An 8,415-nucleotide genomic window follows, 5' to 3' on the forward strand; every position below is an offset into this window, starting at 1 on the left:
CATATCCTTATAAAAAGGCAGAAATATGGTGTTTTATTAATAAACTTACATTTATGGATATAAAATAGCTAAAAGTATTAACAAATTTTTTATAAAAAAACATTTATCATTCTTCCTGGGGAACTTAAAGAAAAAGAATAAAACATTTTCCCATCGTAAAGAAAACTCCCTTAAAATATGGACAATAACAAAACTGCTAAATTCTTCCAGAATCTCTGTGTAGAGGAACCAAAAGAGATGTGCCACAGTTTCTGGATGATCCCCACAGAAAGTTCAATTAGTATTTATGTCTCTTTTAAATGTTACCATATAGTGACTGGCTGGGTCACATTTATGAAGAATTTTATATGAGATTTCCTTCACCTTGTTCACAATTAGATATTTATGGGATCATCCAGACTGTCTTCCAGGTGATATCTGGAACATGTCGGTTCCAGTAAGATATTCTATATATGGGAGAGACATGATATCTTCTTGGAATAAACTACGTATTCTCTTATTGCTGTTACCAAGTTCCTGTGAAAAGCAGATTTTTCCCACTGCTGACTCAGCTGGATCAGGGAGAGTGACTGAGGCAGATATTGAGCTGTCAGTGTTTTTATATAACATTAAAGTCCCTGAGGGTATGGCACCAAGCACCATTGAGAATTCCCCAACACTGACGGGAAAATTATATAGTGTAAGGAATTCATTGTAAGTAAGTAGTGCTCCTTCGTTAAATTTTAAAACTTAGTAGCGGCCGCCATTGTTGGCAGCTGAAATTTGGCTGGGCCGCGCTATGAATTCTGGGATATGGTGGGCCACGAAGGACACACCCGACCCATCCTTCAAACTCGGGGGAATGAAGGACGCATTTGAAGGAGTCGAGGAATCGGGACAGCCTTCGTCGCCTGGCTGTGACGTCATCGGCCTTCAAATGCAGCCTCCGGAGGATGCAGCCGACGTTTTGGGACACAGCTTGTGTCTTTGTTGGTCATGTGACCTCCCAGGGACTACACATGGAAACGAGCAGTTTAGCTCAAATCTGGCAGGTTTCCATCGTCTGTTTTTGTCCTGATGTCCATGAACATGAACACTGTCCCTGTCAAACACGTCCAGATAATCTGATCCAGTGTTGTTCTTCTTCTGTGGTGTTTGTGATGGAGCTGCTGATCCTGATGTCCTCCACCAAGGGGGCAGCAAATTCAGCTGACTGTCATCATTTATTAAAAAGATGTAACAATGTGACATAATGCAATATAATAGTGTCAGTTACACATTGTGGGTTGCACTGTGGCCAGAATGGACATTACCTCCTGCCTAATGGAAGCTGTCAGCCATCCTGCAACCATGAATTAGATAAGCAGAAGTGAAGGGATTGTTAACAACAATTTAATAATAAAATGTAATGTGATAGTTGCACTTTATTAGCTACCCACAATCGTGTGAATAATAACCATGAATGCACTGCATGCTCATAGCAAGTTCTTTAGGTTTAAAGTGAGATCCTGCTTTAAAGGGCGCTTCATCTGCTGGGAATGACATGTTTCTTCTAGTATGTAAGGCTCAGCCCATCTTACTGGGACTTACTTTTGTAGATCCACATGCTCTAAACCTGGTGCTCCATGATTGGTGCAGAAGCTTTAAGCTACTATTAACAAATAATGACCATGGACTTAGTTGTTACTACAATAACTTATCATTGAGCAACTTGTATATTTAATTTTACTTGTAAAACTATGCAAGTAGAATTGAATGGGGCACAGTGAGCTGAGCACAGGCCCACTCTGTGACACTCAGAGGTTTGTGGATATCATACTGAGAGTATTGGACACAGTGCAGCCAGCTTGCAGCCACTTTCCCACCACTTTAGCACAATGTTTACATGAGACTCAGCCACACTAATGTTCCTGGGCAGACATGTGGTGCAGCATGGCTGATGGCACTGTACCTGCAGCTGTCATGGACAAGAACCACTCAATACCTCACCCAAGCCAAGCCTGTGCTGATGTTGTGATCTGAGACCGAGACACTAACCCAGGATCATGATATGATGTTGTGAGAGTTTCACTAAGAATTAGCTCTGATTACAAGATTTCAATCTATCGTAACTCTAATTTGTATTTACTTCAGTTTGTTCATCTTGGAGCTGTGTGCAGCTGAGGACAGTCTTATTATTACCAGGTGAGGATATGTAACAGCCACAGTCTGTAGAGATGATGTCACCATGGAGTGGTGATGTCACTGGAGCTGCCAATATGTGCTCCAGCCAAAGCTACACCAGAGGGTTGTGCTGTGTAACAGGTTGGTGCAGGTGGTGTTATCTACATTTGAACATTAGGCAACAGTCTCATGAAGACACTTTCTATTGTTCACTAAAGACCAACAATAACAGAGACAAAGGGAGAGCAGCAGAACTAGTGCTAACAATTAGCACTGCTAGCCTGCCCACCAACACCAGCTAATGTTCTAAAAACGATGATCAATGATTTTGCTGTAACGGCTCCAGCTGTCTGTGTCAGGGACACGTTGGAGATGAAGTGAGTGATCCAGTGACAAAGGTTTGGAAACCTGCAGTCAGCTGAGACTAAAGGAGTCACCTGACCGAGAGACCAAATGTTTCACTGAGAACGTCCAGATGAACAGAATCAACCTTTGGGATAATCTGTTCCACACATCCATGTTTCACTTACTGCATTATATTTCCTCATTGCTGTGCACACAGGCCTGTGGCTTATAACCAACTCCAAGTTCAGACTCAGAGGCTGCTGAAGCTGTTTTCTGGAACAGAGACGTGTTGGATATAAAACCAACTCTTCTTTATGTGTCAGCACTGAGGAAAGGAGCAGCTTCGTTTCTAAGTGTATGAAGGACTGTAGCAGTGTGTGTGTGAGCTTTATTTCACAGACAGAACCATGTCAAAAACACAACTTCAGGTAAAAACAATACAAAATCAAAGAGTCTGATCAGAAGGATTAAACAGAGGAGTGTGGGACTGTTTTTAACAGACAGCAGGTTAAGCCAGGCTGGAGGAGTAAACTGAGCCTCGGTGTGAGCAGCAGTGTGTTTGACAGGAAGCTGAGATAAACAGTCTGGAGCCCATTTAGTGCTTCATATGAAAGTGTGAGGATTTGAAAGCAAATCTAAAATCAAGCAGGAGTCAGTGTGAGAATGATTTGTGCTTTTCCTCAGTCAGATGCTGGGAGTTTCAGTTCATCCATGTTCAGCGTGCTGTGCTTTGTGTAACAGGAGAATATGACAGTATAAATCAAGTCTTCATGTCACTGAAAGCCTCCACAGTCTGCTATGGAGGTGCATCAGTTTGGATTTACAAGAAGAACATTTCTTAAACCTGCCACAAGATGGTGCTCCAACAGAAGGGATGTCCACAGTGTAACACAGACACACACATGCTGTGTGAATGTGTGAGTGAATGGGCTTTCAACACAAGGCTTCTGCTGCTACCTTTAATTACATAATTAGCTAACAAGAACAAACTGTTAATTACCACCAAAGAACGGCTCCAGATTTTAGCTGCTGACCATTTTGTGAAACGTTGATTACATCAGCTTATTGTTGATTTTTCAACCTTAATATCAGCTGCTTTAAAGGAGCCTCGTTCTCTCGCAGTAACACTTTTCTTCACTAGATGCAGTGCAGGCACAGTCTGTGTTTCTAAACTACACACTAATGTTCATTGTTGTGCAGCTAAATCCTCCCTCTGGATGGGAAGAATCCCTGTCAGGCTTCAAACACCTGGCTTGGTGTTCTGGAGCTAATGTGTCACCTGTGAGGACTCTGAGATGAACACACAGCAGACACTTCAGTTCTCCGTCTGTGTGTCCTCAGTTTCCCAGCATGCCTTGGCTGTGGTGGTGGAGGTGAATGAGGGGGAACATGCTGCTCTGTCAGCACTCAGGTTTCATACCTGGTGATCTCAGAGGACAAAGCGGCGTTACAGCAGCGCACGTTGATGAGACCTGATGCTCTGAACAGTTCAGACTTCAGCCTCACTCTGAGAAAACAAACGACTGACTGTCAGCAGCAACTACACCTGCTCCATCAGTGACGGAGAGAAGAACTGAGACTGAGAGACATACAGCTGCAGGTCAAAGGTCAGAAACGCCCGCTCTTTGTACGGGTCAGGAGTTAGTACTGCAGAGGTCAGAGGTCAGCTTGCTGACAAACCATTTGAAACAGTTTGGAGCTAAAAGCACAACAGCAGAGGAAAGAAGAGACACTGCAGAGATGATGCAAAATATTGTGTTTTGTTCTCAGCTGTCAAAAAGTGTAACACACGTGTTCCAGCACAGCCTTTGTGTACTTTCACTTCTCCATACTGTCCATTGGAAATCCTGTTTGTTACTTTTTGATTTCAGTCCATGTGTCCAAAGCAAACTTCTGTCCCACACTTTCTCTGCTGACTCTTCACCGATGCTCAGATGATCTCAGATGATTTCACCAGAACTCGTCAAAATTCGGGCTCCACAGAAACCCAGACGTCACTAAACAAGCGTAACAAGCAAAGTGAAAACTGGTCGTTCAGCTTTATTGACCAAAGATAAGCTCACATGTCACCTCATGACACAGACACTTATTTCCACAGCATGCACGAGGACTGACAATAAGTGTCTATAAAGCCACTTCTATCTGCCACACCTGTGCTTCTGTCATGGTTGCTCTCCTCTCACTCTGTCATTTATCCACAGTCTGCCTCCCTCTGCTCCGTCAGCTGACGTCCTCTCTACACCACCTGCTGTGTTTTATCCTGCAAAAACACATTTAAGAAGCGTTGCACCGAGTAACGGGAGGAACTGCTATAAAATCCATTTAAAGGAGGTGGTGCTGAGTGCTGTGACTGGGGTCCCACCACTGACATCACGGGTGGAGGACATGTTGGAAAACTGCTACAAAGTGCTGTGCAGCCAGCAGAGCTTACAGTCTGTCCTGTGTGTCATACAGGCTCTCACACTTAGTGTTTCTGTGACACATTGAAGAGAAGTTTGTGTTGTTCACAGTTGTGCTTGTACTGAGTGACAGCTGACATGACCTAACAGGAATAATGTGTCTGTGCTGAATGAGAAGTAACACACAATGAAGTCTTGATGCATCTCAATCATCCAGGAAAGTGAGTCTGCTGCTTCTGTTCATCTGGACGCAGCGTTTTGTGGGAGAAACGTGTCGTCATCATCAGGTGACGTCTTCAGTCTCAGCTGCAGGTTTCAGTCTTACAAACAGGACATTTGCATAAAGACTGAAAGCAGCTGCAGGAACGATGGGCTGGGAGCTCCGTTCCTTCATCTTAATTATGCAGATTCTCAGGACCATTGATCAACAACCACTGATCCATGTCCATGAGTCCCATTCACAGAGATGTGGGAATGGCTGCAGTCACAGCATGTAAGATGGAAATAAATGAGAAGTATTTAGCTGAAGTGGATTTGATTTATGTTAGTTCTTTTTTAACTTGTAGTTCTACATTGGAAGATTATTGTGATATTGAAATATAAAAATACATTTATATTCTATTATTTTCTCAAAATAAGCGTCACACTCGTGGAAGCCGGTGTAGCCGCCGAAACGCCTGCATTTATGGAGACTTTCAGCCCCAGGTAGGCCAGTTATGGATCTTGGGATCCACATTATGTCAGCAGCTGTTCTCCACCGTGAACTGTGTTCAAACAAACACGCTCACGCCTCACAGACGACAGCTTACAGTCCTGTAGAGATAAAGTGACTTCGTACAGCCCCGTCTTCAGTCTTGTGGAGATGATCTCGACGCTTTGGTGGATGTTACTAGCTCCTGTGCAGTATTTTGTAAAGACATGATTACACCCCGTAAGCGCGTTAAAATTTACGCTAACAATAAGCCATGGGTCACTAAAAGTGTCAAATCCTGTTTAAGGAAAAAGAGACAGGCCTTTAAAGAGGGGCTGTTACCGATTTTCAGACAGCTACCAGGGAAATGAAAATCGAGATCTTGAAAGCAAAACAGACAAAAACCTTCTTGAAAGCAAATTTGCTGCAAAAACTTTTGGGTCTGCCTGGACTTGTATGAAAACCATAGCAGGGTTTCAAAATCCCCAGAGCAGCAGTCAGGTCATTTTAGATGTTTTAATTCAGACAGAGATTTTCAAATGCTTTAAACATGTTTTATGCTCGTTTTAGTTCTTCTGATTTCAGCGAGGATATTTGGGAACTGAAACAGAAACTGAGAGATACTCAGCACTTTATCATTGAACTCAGCGATGTTAAAAAGGCCTTTCATACAGTCAATGTGAACAAGAGCCAGGGTCCTGATAATATTAGTGGCCGCCTAATTAAACCTTGTGCTGATGAACTCAGGCCTATATTTCAGGTTATTTTTAACAAATCCTTGCAAACACAACATGTGCCCTCTCTTTGCAAAGAAGCAGTCGTGGTTCCTGTCCCTAAATCTAAACGACTTCAGGCCTGTTGCCTCACTTCAGTTGTCATGAAAGTCTTTGAAAAAATCCTCAGAAATGTGATTATGAAGAGACTGAAGGTCAGCTGGATCCAATGCAGTTTGCATACAGGCCCAACAGAGGAGTGGAGGACGCAGTTTTGACTTTACTAAATCTGATTCTTAAACATGTAGAGAGTAAAGGGACTTTTGCAAGACTTCTTTTCATTGATTTTTCTTCGGCTTTTAATACAACACAGCCCCATATTTTAATTAAAAGACTTTTAGAACAGTTTGAAATCAGGAAAAACCTGGTGGGCTGGATTTTAGATTTTCTAACTGACAGGTCACAAAGAGTGAGAATAAATGGGGTTCTGTCTGACCCAGTGTTCTCCTCCACAGGTTCTCCTCAAGGCTGCGTCCTATCGCCCTTATTATTCACTCTCTATACAAACATGTGTCTGGGCAGACATGAAAACAGGGTCATTATTAAATATGCAGATGACTCTGTTATCGTCAGCTTACTGAAAGAGGGTGAAACTAACCACGGCCCAGTCATTGATGACTTTGTTCAGTGGTGGGAGGAGTCTTATCTCCAGCTGAACTTATCTAAAACAAAAGACATGGTTGTTGATTTTAGGAAACAACAAAATGGGCATGGAGTCACTTTAATTAAAGGTCAGAAAATAGAGCAAGTACAATCATATAAATATCTTGGGACCATAATCAATGAAAAACTGAACTTTGATCAAAATTGCAAATCAGTTTGTAAAAAGGGTCACCAGCACCTTTATTGCCTTAGGAAACTTGTTCATTTCCACATTGACCAAAAAATGTTAACTTTGTTTATCGTTCTTTTATTGAGTCTGTTTTATCCTTTTGTTTGGTGTCATGGTTCGGTCAGACCTCTGTCACAGAGAAAAACTCTCTGAATCAGATAGTGAGATGGTCCAGTCGTCTGATAGGTGAGCCACAGTCTTGTTTAGCCTCCCTGTACTCTGAGCAGGTACAGAGGATGGCTTTATCAATCCTTAAAAATGGTTCCCATCCTCTAAGGGGTGAATTTCAGCTTCTTCCCTCAGGACGGAGGTTTCTATTTCCGAGATGCAGGACAAAGCGTTATAAAAACAGCTTTGTCCCCGTTGCTGTCACTGAATTAAATAAGAACTGTTTTTGATTCGAAATATTAAAGTATGTGTCACAGTGAGCTTTATATATTTACTAGGTATGTGTGTTTTTAAAGGGATGTCAAATGCTGTCATTTTTCTGTAAAGCAAATTTACCTTGCCTTTGGGTATAAATAAAGTTACCTTACCTGCAGACGCTGTGCGCAGAGGTTCAGGAGCAGAAGTCCCGTTGTAAACATATCACGGCAGACCCGACGATGTTTGCATGAACGCGCTTTTCAGCATCTCTTTATTGACCACTTTACACACACGGTTGCTGTACGCACACAGCCGGCTGTAGCTTTGCAGCTCACAGCCCGACACACACCAACAACAGCAGAGAGAGCACAGACGTTAAGGCGTGATTGCGGGTGCCGCTCAGGTGCGTCCGCCTCCCCTGCAGCGGCGCTGCAGACCACGCTCACCACACGCAGTAACCAGGTAAAATACATACTTGGGCAGAATTTTGCAAATATCTATTTTTCATTTTGTAGCAGCATAGAGCTTTTTTCCAATTATTTTTTAAAAGTCAGGTCAAGGCTCCAAAAGCCCAAAGGCGATATAACAGTTTGTGTTTGCTACATGGATCATTGTAGTTCAGCTTTCCTTTGTTATATTTCTTTAAGAGCTCAAAATGTGTTCATTACATAAATCAAATGTAATTTTCTCTGTAGCACTTCATGGATTTCATAAGCAACACACTGTAGTTGTTCACACAAAGCATAAAGGTAAAAACAATATACACAGTGTTATCTTCATTTTAGATGTCACAAAGTATTTGCGGCTCCCAGTGTTTTCCCGAACCCTGACCCTTTGCGTGGAAACCGGGTCCAAAAGGCTCTTTGG

The sequence above is a fragment of the Aulonocara stuartgranti genome (assembly GCF_965226115.1).
Source record: "Aulonocara stuartgranti genome assembly, chromosome: 3".
Lineage (NCBI taxonomy): Eukaryota > Metazoa > Chordata > Actinopteri > Cichliformes > Cichlidae > Aulonocara > Aulonocara stuartgranti.